This window comes from Passer domesticus, chromosome 1 (genome assembly GCF_036417665.1).
Source record: "Passer domesticus isolate bPasDom1 chromosome 1, bPasDom1.hap1, whole genome shotgun sequence".
NCBI lineage: Eukaryota > Metazoa > Chordata > Aves > Passeriformes > Passeridae > Passer > Passer domesticus.
The window spans coordinates 2,885,064-2,903,209 of NC_087474.1; the positions used below are offsets into that span (position 1 = coordinate 2,885,064).

At 41.2% G+C, this 18,146-nt stretch overlaps 2 long non-coding RNA genes across 3 annotated transcripts; both read left to right on the forward strand.

The window, feature by feature from the left end:
- Positions 1-881: 881 nt before the first annotated feature.
- LOC135286828 (uncharacterized) lies at positions 882-3,970 on the forward strand. Of its 2 annotated transcripts, none has more exons than XR_010350853.1 (4): positions 882-1,027; positions 1,899-1,962; positions 2,774-2,926; positions 3,565-3,970. It is a non-coding gene; the product is annotated as an uncharacterized LOC135286828 (long non-coding RNA). The 2 variants fall into 2 exon arrangements; XR_010350852.1 differs by lacking the exon at positions 882-1,027 and adding an exon at positions 1,048-1,217.
- A 5,601-nt stretch (positions 3,971-9,571) lies between these two features.
- On the forward strand, positions 9,572-16,314 carry LOC135286835 (uncharacterized). The gene is made up of 4 exons (XR_010350854.1): positions 9,572-9,612; positions 10,396-10,544; positions 11,311-11,472; positions 16,159-16,314. It is a non-coding gene; the product is annotated as an uncharacterized LOC135286835 (long non-coding RNA).
- The last annotated feature ends 1,832 nt before the right edge of the window (positions 16,315-18,146 follow it).

Here is an 18,146-nt window from a genome sequence, read left to right on the forward strand (position 1 = left end):
GGATAATGAGTGAGCGTCTTGCTAATAGATCCCCTGGGTGAATTAGAGTGAAACAAAACTGATTTAAAATTCAGGTTTATTAAAAAAACAGTGGTTGCAATGGAAAGAAGGTATTTGGATGTTATGGTTCCTTTCTGTAAAATATAATGAATATTTATGTAAAGGAAGGAAGGAAGGAAGGAAGGAAGGAAGGAAGGAAGGAAGGAAGGAAGGAAGGAAGGAAGGAAGGAAGGAAGGAAGGAAGGAAGGAAGGAAGGAAGGAAGGAAGGAAGGAAGGAAGGAAGGAAGGAAGGAAGGAAGGAAGGAAGGAAGGAAGGAAGGAAGGAAGGAAGGAAGGAAGGAAGGAAGGAAGGAAGGAAGGAAGGAAGGAAGGAAGGAAGGAAGGAAGGAAGGAAGGAAGGAAGGAAGGAAGGAAGGAAGGAAGGAAGGAAGGAAGGAAGGAAGGAAGGAAGGAAGGAAGGAAGGTAGAGTGGCCTTTCTTCCCAAAGAAAGAAAAAGAAAATAGTGCAGATGAAAGATATCACAACCTATGCATCCAGTGGCAAGTCTTGAACCTTGTTCTGTTGTTTAAAATACACAAATTTAGTTGTCTAAACACAGATATCCACATATGTGCAAAGAATCTGAGTGCTTCTGATGGCCAGTGAAGGTCTGATCAATGCTGTGGACTCGAGAGGGCTGTCCCAGGCACCAGGTGGAGGATGGAACACCAGGATGGATCTTCCAGCACCTCCCTCAGCAGGCTGGGTTTGGTTTTTTGGAGTTTTTGGTGCCTTGGGCCACCAGTGAGTCACAGTGGATGACTGTGAGCATCTCCAGGACCAGTTGACGCTTGTGTTATCACAGCAGAATCAGGGGTGGGGTCTGGACACATTGTCCTCTGTGCAGGAACAAGGGGCTGTTTGGAGAGAGAGGGAGAGAGAGATCAGAACTGCAGCCTGTCTGCTTTCACATGGGAAAATATTTGCAGACCATTTGCCTCTTTGGGGTTGAACAATTTCCTTCTCCAGCAGAGCAGGGAGAAAAGGTCACTCTGATTTTGAGATAATGGCTGCTGTTATCTACAAGAGGGACAGGATGTGAGCACTGAAGCTCTTGCTTTGTGTATTCCAGACCATAAATTCCAGAGGGTACATTATTCTGAGAGTTTCTTACAGGGAGGGCTACAAGATTTCTCTTCTCTAATGAGCAGTGAAGGAAGGAACGTTATGTAAGAGGTGAAAAAGTCACAGAATCACAGAATGGTTTGGGGTGGAAGGGACTTAAAGATCATCCCAATCCAAACCCCTGCCATGGGCAGGGACACCTCCCACTGTCCCAGGCTGCCCCAAGCCCTGTCCAGGCTGGCCTTGAGAACTTCCAGGGATCCAGGGGCAGCCACAGCTGCTCTGGGAATTCCATCCCAACTCTTCCTCACTCTCCCAGCCAGGAATTCCTTCCCAATATCCCACCCATCCCTGCCCTCTGGCAGTGGGAGCCATTCTCTGTGTCCTGTCCCCCCATCCCTTGTCCCCAGTCCCTCTCCAGCTCTCCTGGAGCCCCTTCAGGCCCTGCAGGGGCTCTGAGCTCTCCCTGGAGCCTTCTCCTCTCCAGGGGTATATTCCCAGCTCTCCCAGCCTGGCTCCAGAGCAGAGGGGCTCCAGCCCCCAAAGCATTATATTAGATAAATATTTATCTCAAATATTTGAGACACATAATATTCTCAAAGAACATTTATCCTACTGCCCCAGTCACTTTTTAGTTTTCACTTTCTGGTTTTGGTAACTGCCTCTAAAATCTAGCAGCAGCTTTTAATCCTCATCTCACTTTCTCCTTACTTAATTTTTTACTCTGGAGTAACAATCAACCAACCATAGTGCCAGGGATTCACAATTCCTTGTTGTTCTGTGTCTCAACAGGAGGATTCTCTGGAGAGCTGGGTTTGATTCTTGACTCTGACATTGAGCTGTGGCACAGTTTTGGGTAAATCCCCTTTCGATTTTGTGTTGGTTGGTTGAAAATTCTCATCAAATTTAATTTGTTTAATGTCCATATTTCTGTTTCTAATCTTAGGTGAGATTTATTTATGCAAGGAGGGCTGGTTGCCTTTCAAAGCCTGACCTAGTCATCCTTTAAGATCAAAATTACCTTCTTAGGTGCCTATTTTTCCTCAGTGACTCTAAAAAATGGAAGTCTTGCATAGACTGAGAGATGTAACTTTTAAATATTTATAATTAGGTGAGATGAATTTCATGTTTTATAAGTAGGACCTCAGGCAAAAACACTTTCAATATGTTGCTTATTTAAGTGGCTTGAATTGAGAGCTCTCATGGTAAAATTAATTGTGATCAATTAACATATCAACCTGAATCCTTCTCTAAAGCTTGGAGAAGCATAACATCTTGTGGTTTGCATTTGGCAGCAAAACTGAGAAGAAAAAGAAAAAAAACACAGTTATGAAAGTTTTGGGGTTTGTCAGCTTTATTTTCTGTCATTTATGTGGTCAATTAACAAAAAAACCATAACACAAATATTTTTATTTGCCTTTTTTGCTTTGGGATTTCAGCAGGGGCAGACTGCATAAATAGAATTATTTTATAAAATAATATTTTATTTTAGAATTTTATTTTAGAATTCTTTATTTTATTTTTGTTTTATAAAATAATTCTATAATAATAATAAAAAAATATAAAATAAAAAGCAGGGCCTCCCTTGGAGAAGGAATATAGGCATCCTCTGGAGGGCTTCCCAGCTGCTTTCCAATGATCTTTTTGGTTTTATGCTTGTCTGCAAGGAAAATCTAGAGAGCGTGTCTGTCAGGCCACGGCTTTCATTGAGAGGAAATTGAAGGAAATCAGGACCCAGGCTGCACAGAGAGCTTCCAACCAGCCAGCTGAGCTCCTTGTTAGTGATACATGACGCAAAATGCACAATGATAATTTTGGAGGTTCGTTACAGCATCAAATTTCATGTTTATATGATCTCCCAAATGCGTGTTGTTATTCCTCTGTTAGCCTCTTCAATCATTTAACAGCACAGAACAAATAAATTGGCTCTTTTTAGGCTACTTGGAAGATGCTTGACAGGGAAATGCTTGATTTCCTGGAGCAGCATGTGCTATGGATAAACAGGCATGGAAATGGCTCCTTTTTCTCATGAATTAATGGCAGGGGGAAGAGCTTTTCTGGCATCCCAGTCTGGGAACAGTGGCTGAGCTTTTCCCTCCTGTGCTTTCCACAAAAAGGATTCTGGAAGGCATTAGGTCTGGAGTGGCAGAAGAAAGGTGGCAGGAAAAGTCCCTTCTGAGCAGAACCCCATCCACTTGATTAATGTGTGGAGAGATGATTTATGCTGGATATTAACAGCACCAACTGTTTGCTGTGGTATTTTTAATGGCAGCATCTGCAGTTAAGTCCTGACCACAATAAAAATCAAGCACTCATCCTTAATATATAAAATCTTATATATTTTAGAGAACGCCTCTCCCATGCTGGGTTTCTGTTGTGCTTCCTTGTTTCAGCTGTCCCTGACTCAGCTCTTCTGAATGAGAATTGCTTTCATTTTCATCCAACTTTCCCTCTGCAGGGAGGAAATCATTCCGGGCTGTTCCACCAGGGAAAGAAAACTGCTGATGTTCAAGTGGTTTGAGCAGCTCTGTGTTTGCTACCAGCTGACAACGAGTCCTGCAGAGCAGTGACTGGCAGATGATGGACAGATATTGCTGCCTGGAAGAGATGAACACGTAGGAAAACAGTCAGACAAGCCAGCAGATGAATAGATCTGCTGCTCCCTGATTGTTTCTGCTGCCGAGATTACAAGTGTAAGAGACTGACTGATTGATTATCTTCCTCCTCAATACTTAATGGTTATAATAATAGCTGGGGTCAATCTGCCAGCAGTTGCTCATGAAAAGTAATTAATCTGGTTCATACCCTCACCCAGGGGAAGATAAATTATGGATGTATCTTCCTCTGGTTGTCCTTTGCAGAATTTCCTGGCTTCTAAAGCACTCTCACTCCAGATACAGAGTGAGAGTTTCTTTATGGAGAGAAATAGAAACTTAATATCTGTGAAAGCACAGAAGGAAAATGTCAATCATCTAAAGGTGAAAGCAATAAACTTGGAGTCAACTCTTCATCTCTGCATTCACATCCTTGGTACCCAGAAGGAATTGAGTTCTCTGTATGTTCACTGTCCTGCAGTACAAACTGCTCGTGGGGATGAACAATCATCTTTTGAAATCCCATTGTTTTGGGCAGACAGGTGAAACTGGATTAATTTAATCTAAAAGCAAAGTGTCTTTTGAAGTGAATTCATCAGATGGTTGGGCTGGATCGTCATTGTAGGTCCCTTCCAGTGGAGAAATTCTATTCTATTCTATTCTATTCTATTCTATTCTATTCTATTCTATTCTATTCTATTCTATTCTATTCTATTCTATTCCATTCCATTCCATTCCATTCCATTCCATTCCATTCCAGTCAATTTTTGAAGCTAAATGTGTAGGTGGTCAGGGGAGACACAGAGATTCACTCAAAAGTCAGTGAATCTCCCTCTAGGATGTGGCCAACAGAGGCTGGATGAAGTAGAGGTGGGAAGTTCTGGATTCCATCTCCCTGGATTTCATTTTAATGACAGTAGAGATGTTCTGCACAGCCAGCTGAGATCTGATTCCTAACTTCAGGCGAGCTAAAAGAAGGCAAGAGAACTTCAGCTGTTTACTTGTTTTGTCTGCACTAATTAATTTCCATCACTCACTGACACTGCTTTTCTGTCTCTGAAGGCTTCCTGAACACATTCCTGCCACCATTTCCCACAGCCTCCCCTGAGGCAATGTCTAAAAGTTACAGTGATGTCTAAATTAGGGATTTAAAGCTTGCTCCAGCAATTAGCCATGTAGGTTTAATTACCATGCACTCAGATTTATGCATCATCTGTTATGCACCTTTGAAAAATCTTTCCCACCACCTAAGCAATAAAGATACACAAAGACTCTCTTCTGCTTCCAGGCCTTTAGCAGCTAAGAGGACTAAACACTACAGAGATGCTCTATGGGGCCATGAATTTTGATTAATTCCCCTGCAATTTGCATACCTAACTAAACAGATTTCCTTCATCATCTGAGCACTGCCACAGTTCTTAGGATTATGTTTGGTTCTCTTTTCAAAGCTGCATTTTAACTTTAAAAGAAGTATTTCATAAAAGAAAATGCTGCTTCTTCAATTTCTGCTGTTCCAGTTCCTTCAGACTTTGTTTTTCCTGAGACTCTGAAATGCTTGAAGTCTCTGTGGTTTCGTTTCCTTTCTCTTGAGGAGACACTACAGAGAGAGACCAGAACCAAGCCTTGCCTATGGCTTCCAGCCTCCAGACAGGCTTTACAAATAAAATAAACATTTTCTCAACTCTAACACTGAAACCCTGTGTCCATGGTAACAGTGTCACTGGGTGAGTGCTGAGATCAGTTTTTGTGGGACCCATTGTAGCTGGCCATTCTGCATTGCCCTGGGTCTGCAGAGCTGCTCCTCTCACATATCCTCACTCCTTTCTCTGGATGAAGTTGCAGGTGGTTTCCCCCCCTTTTTAACTCTGTGCTGCCAGAGTCACTCCCACTGTCACTGATGGGATTGGCCTTGGACAGTGGCAGGTCCATGCTGGAGCCACATTGGACATGGGGGAATATCAGTTTCTCTGGGTCTGGATTGAAGGCACTCGAGATGGTATTTTCATGTTTGGACTCAGCTGTTTATTATTTCTTATCAGTAAAACAGTCTCGCTACTGTGAGCTCAGCTTTTCATTAGAAGGCACAAAATGGCCACAATCTCTTGTTCCAAGGTCTTTTAAGACTAAACTATCCAATTAAGAACTGACACCTAGATTATTTTCCCTTTTAACCCAATAACTGATCCCTGGAAGCATTCAATGAAGACTTTTCTGTCCAATTACAAAACATCACCCAAACCCATGAAGAAGAAGGTAAAGAAGAACAGCCTGCCTCCACCCTAAAACCTCCATCTTGCTTCATATTTATTTCTATATTCTAAAATCCCAGACTCTAAGTTTTCCACCCTGTGATATTACATACTTGTTACCAACTACACACCCATCATCCCAGTGCTATCAATCAATTTTGGAAGCCTTCTCCACAGCCTCAGGTCAATCGCAGTGTTCTCTTGTGGGTCTGTGCCTTTAAGCACAGAGAGTTTAAAATTCTCTGCATCCAGGATTCCAACAGGGGAAGCTTCACAGCTTCTCACAGAAGCCACCTTGGTAGCCCTCACCACCAAAACCTCGTATGCAAACCCAATTTTCATATGAAAATCGATACAGCTCATACATGAAACAGGGAAAGAATGTATGGAAAAGCTTGTTCTAAGGTAACTTTATTTTAGAGAATAATAGAAACGAGACAGAAGAAATCCTGAAGAATTCATAACACAGATTATAAGATTTTCTTGGTTTGATTGCTTTTTGTTTATGTAAAACTTTATTTCATGAATACTGACCAAGAAGAGCTGTACAGAAAAGCAGATTGCAAAAATCAGTTCTAAGGTTCATGTTGCAGGTCTGCTTGATATTTTCAGTTTGCTCTCTGGCAGAATTCAGAGCATGCAGCAACAGGTTCCTCCTCCTCACAGCCCCGAACATCTGAGACATCAGGGGAGTAAATTAAACATTTCACCTGTTGAACATGTCCAGGGCTGTCTCCTGAGTCTGCTGCAGAGGAGACTGAAATAAGCAGCACAACAAAAAAGAGGGGCAATGGAACAGGATTTGACGCTTCTCAGCAAGTTCTTTGTGTTTCAGCTGCTGCAGAGAAACTGCCCTAATTTTCTTTATAATGTGTAGATCTGTCTCTTCTGGTTTTCTTTGGTGGCAAGCTGCATTTGCCATCTCTTTTTCAGCTTTTGTGCCCACAGTGTCTCACAGAGCACCTCTGTTGCTCATTCTGCTTCTCTCTTAACTTTCCCTCTCACTCTTGGTTCCCTGCATATCTTGTTTCCTTAGAAAGCAGTGGGATACTGAAAGGTTGAAGGGTCTGGAGCACAAATCTTATGAGGAACAAGTAATAGAGCTGGGGGAGTTTAGCCTGGCCAAAAGTAGGATGAGGCCGGACTTTAGTGTTCTCTGCAACCACCTGAGAGCAGGTTGTAGTCAGAGCCAAGTTTCTTCTCCAAAATCCTGAGGAACTTGAGTACTTGACCTCAGTTCCACCAGGGGAGGTTTTGATTGGATATTAGGAAAAACTTCTTCCCAGAAAGGGTTGTCAAGCAGTTGAACAGGCTAGACAGGGAAGTGGTGGAGTCCCCAGCCCTGGAGGTGTTTAAAAGACACAGATGTGGCATGTGGGGATGGGGTTTAGTGGTGGGCTTGACAATTCTGGGTTAATTGTTGGACTCAATGGTGTTAGAGGGTTTTTTTCCCCCCTCCTGAATTATTCAATAGAAAAGATTCATCCCACTTTCAGCTGCAATTCAGTTAAAAAAAATCACTTACACATGCATGCATAGAGATAGGATTCAGCTGTGATTCTTGAATTGGGATTCAAATGCTGCAATTTAGACACTTTTAAAGTCAGATGTCTAAAAATTAAAGTTCTAAATTAAACAGAGAACAATTTAAAAGCCACTGCTGAGTGATAACACATCTGCAGTGTGGTTCATTTCACTGTTTTACACATTTTGCTTAAAAAAAAATAACCAACCCCTAGAGGTGCCTGTGTACCCTGCTGATTCCCTATGAAGCCTCCAACACACACCTTGATCTGGATCTGAGAAAACCCAGCAATGTGGGACACTATTTAGGGTCCAAGACAGATTTTTAACAGTCATCAGATTCCCAAAGTTTAGCCACTGTAGTTTAGTTTTGCTGAAATATTGTCAAGAGAATCAGAAGAGGGATTGCATGAGTCAGAGGGTTTGAGACAGTAATTTTTAAACTTTACATCTCTGCAAAAGGAAGAATACTTTGTGTTTCTGAGCTGCCTTCCCTGGCTGACTTTTACCAGGAAGAGCTTGAGTTACACTCTACTTCTTAGGCTTGATCTCATTTATATTTCATACCTTGGCTCAAAGATCCGTCCTGAATCTCAGAGCTGAATTCCTGATGCACCTGTGCTGAAAATGGCAAGGCAACTTTGGCCTGACTGGGACTTTTTTCCTGGAGGTTTTGGTGACTTCTACCTCAGGCAGGTTTCTAAGCACACCTTGCAAAAGAGAGTGTTGGAGACCTGGCTGCTGAGAATTCCAGATTTCCTGTGCTGCCAGGCACTGACCCCCAAGAGAACACTGCATTGACCTGAGGCCGTGGAGAAGCTTCCAAAATGGAATGACAGAACTGGGATTGTGGGTGTGGAGTTTGAATAGAAGTGTGTGATATCACAGGGTGGGAAACTTAAGAGTTTAAGGTTTTAGAATATAGTAATATAGATAAAGCAAGATGACGGTTTTACGGCAGAGGCTGGTCCTTCTTCTTCACCTCTTCATTTTCTTCTTGTTCATCTTTGTCTGCTCCTTCTTCTTCTTCTTCTTCTCATTCACCTTCACCTTCTTCACTTTTTTCTCCATGGGTTTGGGTGGTTTTGTGTAATTGGATAAAAAAGTCCCCATTGTGGGCCACGGGTGGTTGATTATTGGGTTAAAAATAAAAATAATTGAGGTGTCATTTCTTAATTGGACAGTTTATCCTACAAAGGCCTTGCAGAGAGAGAGAGATGGGGCTCCATTTTTAGTTTGTCAGAGTGCAGGGCTGCAGAACTCAGGGTTTGTGAGACTGTGACATAGATAAGAACTGATAAACATCTGAGTCCCAACAAGAAATTCCATCTCATACTTGTAATCCTGACCTTGGCAGAGAAAAGAGGCAAAGAATTGACAGAGAGCTGCTCCCCAGCACTAACAGCCTGCCCAGGGCTCCCCTGCTAGAATCCCTCTGGCTGCAGGACTGATTCCTGCTCTCCAGCTGAGCACCCACAGCCCAGCAGCTCGTGCCTCCTCGCCCTGTTGGGTTATTTATCCAGGCTCCCCTGCTGCACACTCCCCAGCAAAGGGCTCTCACTTTGTGTTTTCCCCCAGCACGTGTCAATCCCTGCAATTCTCTGGCTTTCAAGGTGAGCACAGAGCAGCCACAGAGGCCTTGGACTGCCCTGCTGCTGATTCCTCTGCTTGCTGTTTGCCCAATTTTGCTGCAAAAAGCCTTGTTTTTCTCATAAAAAAAAAAGCCCTCAGCACCCAAAAGCCTCATGTTTTTTATGAGGATCTTTTATCAGCATATGTTCCATCGTTGCTTGTATCTACTCTTGCTGATGGCACTCGCTGGCACAGAGTGGTTTTAATCTCTTTATTAAGACATTTTGCTGGTTACAGTTCCTGGAGATATTTTATAAGTGCTCAGGTAAACAGACATATAGGGGGAAAATTATGTGGGATTAGAGAATCACAGAATCATGGAATGGTTTGGGTTGGGAGGGATCTTCAAGATCATCTCATTCCAGCCCCTGCCATGGGCAGGGACACTTTCCACTGTCCCAGGTTGCTCCAAGCCCCATCCATTCTGGTTCTTGTGTCATAAACAAAACCAGTATTAAACAAATACCTGTTCCAACTGCTCAGAGGAGTCCTAAGGAAAATGCCAAAGTAAGATGTTCATAACTAGTCATGGTATTAAATTGCAGTGAATTGTTCAGGTCTGAAATCTGCATCTGAATTTTAGTTCTTCAGATAGATCAAAGATTTCAGCATGGACTTGATAATCTTTTCTCAAAATAAACAATCTGTGAAAAACACATTGTTTTCATTAAGGAAGGATTTTTGACACACACATTGAACTGTAACGAGAACACTTCATTTTTCTTTCATTATTTTATATTTTGTTGTTTAAATATGTGGCTATAAAGAGAGACAATTGGAACACTCAGAGTAGTACATGACCAAAAGCAGAACAGTCCCCTGTGAAGCAAAAAAGCAGAAAAATTAGAGGAATTTAACTTCCTGTTGTCTCAGTCTGTCATTACATGAGTCACCAAATATTCCTGTCCATCACACATCAGAAGCTGAGGCACCAATGTTCTGGCAGTTCTCTTGCTGGGTACAGAGGTAACAACTTCCTTCTAAAAGCATCTGAATTGTTGTGAAATAGCTGATAAATGCAAGCATCAGAAAGGAGAGGAGGGGGGAAAGGAAGAAAAAATAAAAAAGAGAGAGAAACAAAAAGAACCAAACATTTGAAATGTGAATGGTGAATTAATCCAATTAAATGTCCTCCACTGAGTCTCTGGGAGGAAAGAAAATTACTGGTGTTTCAAAAGCTTCTACTTTATTAAAAGCCACTCTATTTTTTCTCCAAAGCTTTTAAAGCAGAGACAGATGGAGATTAAAATATAACCAGTAGTTAAAAGCTACTTTCTTTTTGTTACTGAGGTTCTGAAAGAGCACTCAAAAAACAGATGCATTAAAAACTGAGGGAGGAGGACACACAGCACTTGCACCTGGACGCTTCAGTGTATTTTGCCCTGTTCCCATGTTTATGTCATGAAAAACAAAGCAAGTTCCATGTGCCAGGGAAACAGGTAAGTAAATGCTTAATTTGGTACTGAAAAAACCCTTCAGGATTGTCTGTGTAGTTAGGTGAGAGAAATCAGGATGTGAAAGAGCACTGGGTGTATTTAATCTTAAAATAAACCTGCAACTGCACTAGTAACCAAGACTGGAGCATAACTTCATTTTTAACATGGTCAGAAGAGCTTCTCCAACACCCAGAGCAGAAAGCAGGGAGAGCTGGGCTGCCACTTTCTGATCTGTGACAAAATTGGCTGCCCCAAGAAGTGGCTTTTGAGCCCCAGTGGACCCAGGACAGAGAGCTGGGATGAGCCCAGTGCCTGCATGACCATGCAGGGCTCTGGGAGTGTCCTGGATGTGAGCCCTGGGGCATCCTGTGGGATGCTGACACATCCCAGTGCAGAGCTTGAGGATGCAGGAGCTGCCCGCTAAAACTGGTCACAGCTACTGGGAACCAGCTTGGAGGGGACTCCAGGGTGGTCTTGAAAACTGCAACTTTCAGAGAAATGTGGAATGGTTTGGGTAGGAAGGGGTCTTAAAGATCAGCCCATTCCACCCCAGCCATGGCAGGGACACCTCCCATCATCCCAGGGTGATCCAAGTCCTGTCCAACCTGGCCTCGGACACTTCCAGGGATCCAGGGGCAGCCACAGCTGCTCTGGGAAACCTATCTCAATACCTCACCACCCTCACAACAAAGAATTTCTTCCTAATATTCCACCTAACCCTTCCCTCTGTCAGTTTGAAACCTTTTTTTTTTTTTTTTGACCTGTGCAGTGCCAGCCACCATTTCCTGCTGCGTCTGCTGGGAGGGACCATTCTGCCAAAACATCTACAGCTGATCCAGGGGGGATTCCTTTAAAAGTTAAGGAGAGACAGAAAGGGGAGTCTCCTATGCCATTCATCTCATTTTTATACTGAAATTCTAAAATGGATCAGGTAAATCACAACTCCAAATATTCTCTTCTGTCTATAAAGAGTCTGGGTTTAAAGACAGCCTGGGTTGCCTGGGCTGAATTTAGGCACCTACCTCTTAGACTACTAAATATTGTCAGATGAATCCCATCTCTTTGCACCTTCCTAGATGGTAAAAAAGGTAAAAGTTTATTCTCCTATTAAAAAAAATATGAGGCACATAATTCCTCTGACATCTCTTCAACAGGAAAAAATAAAAGGTGGCCAACAAAAGGGAACTCCAGGATATTTTCCTGCAGTAGATGAGAAATGTATTTTGATTTTTAATGCTTTCTGCATTTCCTGATTAAAAATACTAGTGCAAATTTAGCATTAATAGAAATGAAACCAAATGACTGCTTCAGAATAATTCATAATTAAGCCTGTGTTCAGCACTGAATATGGGAATGGGTCAATCTGTTTCCCACAGCTGGTGTGGACTGTTGCCCAAAGATGCAATAACCCTTCAGAAACATTACAGGGACCCTAAAATCAATGAAAATAAAATGCTAATTTTCAATAAAATGTCAATATTTCCAAAATGTTCCATCTAGCCCTGGGTATGACATTAATAGTAAGTTACTTTTGCCAATACTTGCATTGCTGCAGCCTTTTTTTCTATTAGGAGGAAATTGCAAAAGCTATTTTCAGTTAGAATAGGAATGTTATTTTCTAATCCCCTTTATAAAATATAAAAGCTCTGGAGATTGTGACAGTGGTATGTGGAAATATTTCCATTAACATTCATCATTCCATAGCATCCATCAATATTCTTAAAACTCTTCTCTTCTCTTCTCTTCTCTTCTCTTCTCTTCTCTTCTCTTCTCTTCTCTTCTCTTCTCTTCTCTTCTCTTCTCTTCTCTTCTCTTCTCTTCTCTCTTCTCTTTCTCTTCACCAATCCACAAAAAAATCCACTTTTTTTTCTTCAATGAAACCTAAAGATAACCAACCACCTGCCAAAACCAGAATCCATCTTCACTTCAGGTTTAGCTTTTACCAAAACTGATCCTGACAGAGGTCACTATAAACCTACAAAGTATTATCTCAAAAATCCATTGAAGTGTATTTAAATAACAAAAAATCCCTAAGGAAACAAAACAGCAGAGAACTGCTGAGGTTTTGTCACAATACTATGGTGGCACTCTGTGATTTTTAGAGCTGACATCAAAAATGTGTTCACTACTGTCACAACCAAGTGACCAAGGGGACACCATGAATGAATTTCCCACAGCTGAGCAGCCAAGCAGCTGTGGCACTAAGCCCAGGCCAGCTGTTAAATTTTTTTTTTTTTGACATCTCAGGTGGATTTAAAGCTTGAATGGAGCTCTGTGTAACCACAACAACCCTGCTGCCTGCACTGAGCTCCAGGTTTTTCCTCCAAATCCACATTTTCTGGGTGTTGGGATGCATCCTGAGAGCCCTGCTCCTGGCAGGAGCTGCTTTACCTCAAACCCCAGCTCTGAGGCACTGGTTAATCCACCCAAATGATTCAGCATTTGCTTTGGCAACTTTGCCATCTGCTGCTTTTCCAGAGTGAGGGGATGGCCCCACAGACCATCCCCTCCCAGGCACTCCACCAGCAAGGCAATGGAGTGCAATTTATTCCCACCATGTCTGAATTTTTCTATCTGCTGCCATGGAATATCATAATGTCCCCGAGGGTGGGTTCCAGTGTGGCTGGAAAAGGGAAGTGACACATCTTCCACTTGGCTCTGAGTCACCAGTGTCCTCAAAATCAGCTCCCAGGCTGAGTGCTGGGTGGTCCAGGAGACTGGATGTTATTCAGGGATGAGTAGGAGCTCCAGCCATGCCTAAATCCACACCTGGGAATCTCACAACCTGCACAAGGCTTGGCAGGTTGTTCTCAAGGGCTCCTTGGGCTCACTCCACCAAAGGATGTCCAGCATAAATAGGTGGCACAACCTTCCTGCAGGACTTCCAGGTATTGTATTAGTGAGGTTCCCAGACAAAGGAAGGAGTGATGAATTTGACTCCTTGTTTTAGAAAGTTAATTTATTGTTATGTGATCCTATATTATATAAAAGAATGCTACACTAAACTATAGTAAAGAATACAGAAAGGATACTTGCAGAAGGCTAAAAGGATAATAATGAAAACTCGTGACTTCTTCCAGACCCTCGACACAGCTTGACCCTGATTGGTCATTAAGTCAAAACAATTCACATGTAACCAATGAAAAAATCACCTGTTGAATAAACCATCTCCAACCACATTCTAAAGCAGAAAAATACAAGAGAAGCAAATGAAATAATTTTGTGTTCCTTTTTCTCTGAGGCTTATCAGCTTCCCAGGAGAAAAATCGTGGGTGAAGGAATTTTTCCAGAAAATATGACTGCCACATCCAGGTGCTTTTGCAGACATAAAATTGTCTAGATTGGGAAAAACATCTAAATCATCGAGTCCAACCTGGACAAAAAGCAAGGGAAAGAAAGACATAACGTCCTGGCTGTAGGATGGAGGGTGGTGTTCATTGGTGTGGAAGGCTGAGGGTGTCACTGGATGGGTGGTGAGATAATTCACCCGCTGGATGGAACATCTTAATTGGTGTGTGCCGAGGCAATCCGGCAAAAGGAGAATCCTGTGGCACAGGGATGGGGTCTGGGAAGGTCCTGGCTGCCATCTAGTGGAGTAGGGATGTGTCTTTGGGCTAAAATAAATATATATATGTAGCACATACCACAGAGAACCAGTCTCTGATCTGTGGGATAAATCACGTCTTTATGAGAGAAAAAAGGCATAAAAAATAAAGTAGCCTAGAAACCAGTGAAACTGGGGACAGAACCACCTTCTAATTGCAGGAAACAGGGGATAAAAGATCAGGATGTAAAAAAAACCCAACCCTTATCACTCTATTCTGGAACAGTTTGTGTCCTACTGCTCACCTCCATGGAAAACTACACAAGGATTTCCATTTGAAATAGAGACATTTGGGCTGTTTTCAGAGTGATCAGATGAAATTTCAGTTCTCCCACCCCAATTTGTGGGCTACTCTGTGCTCTTTGCAACACCACTGCGCTTTTTTTTTTTTTTTTTTTTTTCCCAAGGAAAGGGGGCAGATGTTTTAACTGGAAGTTCACTTTGGAACTTTCTGATCAGCACTTGGTTTGTGCTGTCCATCAGTGACAATGGTCAAACCTCACACCCAGAGAAGAGGGGAAGCTCAGGGCAGGCATGTGATCTGCTTCCCAGATTCCCCCTGGGCATATTCCAAATTTTCCATTTATTTCTCCAACCTTGTCTTGAACCCACTTAGCCTTTGCCTCTCTGGCAATGCTTTCAGTGTTGAGCAGGGTGTGAGGGAACTTTTCAAGGAAAAACCCTTTCACTTCTACCCTGATGTTATTAATTTTCCTTTAAAATGTTTCATTTTCCCTTATGGCATTTTACCTTTTCACTGTAGGTCTCTCTGACTGAGAAAGCTCAGTTAACACAGAATAAACAGAATATCTGGGGTTGTTTTCCCATCAAGTTGATTTGGACTCAGAGTTCTGTTTTACTCGCTGTCATTATCTGTTCACTCAGGAGATGAAGAAAATCCTTAGCTTGTTAAAGGCACTCTGTGGATTAGGTGTGGGTATTTCTCTGGTTTCTAAAATCCCTTCAAATCATCAGAAATTAACTCTATTGCCAAAACCAGGTGTTTCTACAATTTCCTGTAGATCTAATCCTCTGGAACATGGGCTTTTTCTGGCTAGAAACCTGAGTTATGAAAATAAAACTTGTGCTTAGGAAGGGGAGGAGAGGCACTACCTCACCCTCTCATCATTTCCTAAACTTGATTTAGCTAAAACAGCTGGAGATAAATCTCATTCCCAGTTTAAAGGTGTGGTTTTAGTTTTTCCTGAACCACAGAATTCAAGAATGAGTCGGAAGGGACCTTAAAGATCATTTAATTGCAACCCCCTGCCATGGTCAGGGACACCTTCCATAGACCAGCTCTGCACAGGCCCAGCTACAGTATAGATAAAATGGTCTGAAAAATAACTGAGTGTTACAGAGGAAATAAAGAAACACAGATCCATTGCAGACATCTGTGTTAAAAATATTAAAGATATATTGTATGTGCTCCTATCTCTTTAAGAAAGGTATTTATTGTCCACTTTGACACAGTGGTTTTGTTCAATCACATCCAAACTGACAGGAAAATCTTATTGATCCATAAAATTACAAATAATATTTTAGCACTCTTTTGTTGTACTGTTAAATTTCAATATATATTAAAAACTGGTGGCATTTGAAGCAAAATATAGTAGAAATAAACATTCCAGTCATTTAATTTATGTCACAAAATATGAACATGATGTATTTTTATTTGCAGTTAAACAATATTATGTTCTGCAAGCCCAAAAATCATGAAATATTCATAGAAACTGCAATTCTTTTTTTTTTTAAGCTCTTTAGATATAGGATTTTCGTAGTGTGCCATAAAACAATTTCCACTGACCAAAATCTTCCCCATCATTCTGACTAATTTTGCAGTGAGCAGGATCTGATTAAAAACTTTGTCCTTTAGAGACAACGGCAGAATTGAAGAGTACCATATTAACATCTTAATTTGGTAATACCAGAGCACAACTGAAGCCAGACAGTGCTGGTGTAAACGTGATTGTGTCTCTTGCTATCAAAGCTGATCTCAATTTCGGTTTCCAGAGCTCTCCCTGACCATCAGGGAACAGCAGAATCATCATTAAAGGAAGTTCCAGGCTTGTTCCCACCCCATCACAGACAGACAGAGACATCTCCCTTTTCCTACAGGCATCACAGCACATCTGGGATCTCACATGCAAGGATTTCAGCTGCAAATTGGTTCAGGTAACAAATTATGCCAGTAGAATTTTTATTACAATAATCAATCTAAAGGACCTTTGGGCCACTTTTAATATTTTTATGTTTTCTCTTCTCCAGTGTCCTACTCTAAGGTCAGTGTCATCACTTTGGGACATCCCTTGGAAGAGGTTTACTGCAACAGAGCTTGAATTATAATTCAAATAAAACAAAGTATTGAGCAGTTATCCTTGCTTCACTGAAAATTGAAATTATTTCATGATATAAAAACAATAATAGTGACCTCTCCTTGATGTCAGATAAAGACAGAAGAACCTGAAGTGTTCTCTGATAGTTTTTATGAGATACGCTCTTTAATTTTGTTAATATAAATTATATTCTGTTAGTAGAAGAGAATTTGCCATTAAACTTAGCAGTTACAGTGTGTGGGGAAGTATGTAAGGCACTAAGCTAGACAGAAAAAAATCTGTGTAAAAGGGTTATTGCTTCACTGAGTGAAGATGAAAAAATAATGACAAAACTAGTGGGCAAAAGCCCAACAGAAAACGCCACCTGAATATGAATGTAAAAGAAAATAACCAAGTGCTGCCACAAAAAAAAAAATGGGATATTTCCATTCAAAAAACTAATTGGAAGGGATTGCTTATTTTTAAATATCTGGCAGGTATTTCTGAGGATAGGAGCAGAAAAGTTAACCAATATCATACAGTGAGTTGTGGTAAGGCACTAAGTTCAAGATTAAGTTATTTAACTTACACCTAAGCTGGCAGAAACTTGAAAATTAACACCTAAAACTGTTTTGGTTTTTTTTTTTTTTTTTTTTTTTACTTCTGCAGCCTGCAGTGAGATCAGCTCATACCCCCAGGCCTTGAAGCACCTTTTTATTTCTGTCTTTACTCATTGCATTGTAAACCCTGTAGCAATTTGCACACGCTGGGAATAATTTTCTGTCTTCAACCCAGTTTTTTGTTGCTCTGGCCCTACTTCAAGTGAAAGTAAATCACACTTAGCCATATTTATTTTTCAAAGGTTAAGGAGTTTCTGCTGCTTATAGTTTTCATATTTGTGTTATCAAACCTTGCATGTGACAGACAAGAACGTGTAGAAAAATAATCTTATGTGATAAGTGTGCACATGCTCCTAAACTCATGTTAAGGCCATAAAAATGATCTAAATTCAATGCAATTCCCATCCTGAAAAGCTGAATTGCTTCAGGTTTTGAACCCTGCTCAACATTTTATATTCAATATAGGATTTAGTAAAAATGTAATGCAATCCTAATCTCCATGTCATGCCTTGTCATAACTGATATGAATACTCTAATTAAATATTTTGAGCCATACCTTGTGATTTTAACCACTTCTGTTTCTAGATTCAGCCATCCCCAAGCAAAATATTCCCTGGACAGTAGCTAGGATTTATTTCAGGAAGGGAAAAAATGATATCTTTAAGACTCCTGCTCTTTTTCATGCTAGAAAAAGCTGAGATGACAGGAGAAGGACAAAGACTCACTCAGTGTGTAATAACCCTATTTAGGTGACAATGGATGCCACAGGTACTGGAATGCAGCCAAATATTATTATAGATGATACAGAACCAATGGAAATTATTTGGGCAGACCAACTATATTTGATGCAGAGGGATTTGGGTCAATCCCTTAATCCAAATTTCTCTAAAAACGAGAGCCCTGAGAAGTCCCTGTGTTCATATTCCTTTATATCAGTAACTAACCCATTCTTTTAAGTCAGAGTCAATGTGGAAACCCCATTTCAGAATTTCACAGCCTAATTACAATCCAGAAAATCCATTTGATATGGTCAAGAGTCTTAATATGACATTTTAAAACACTGTTG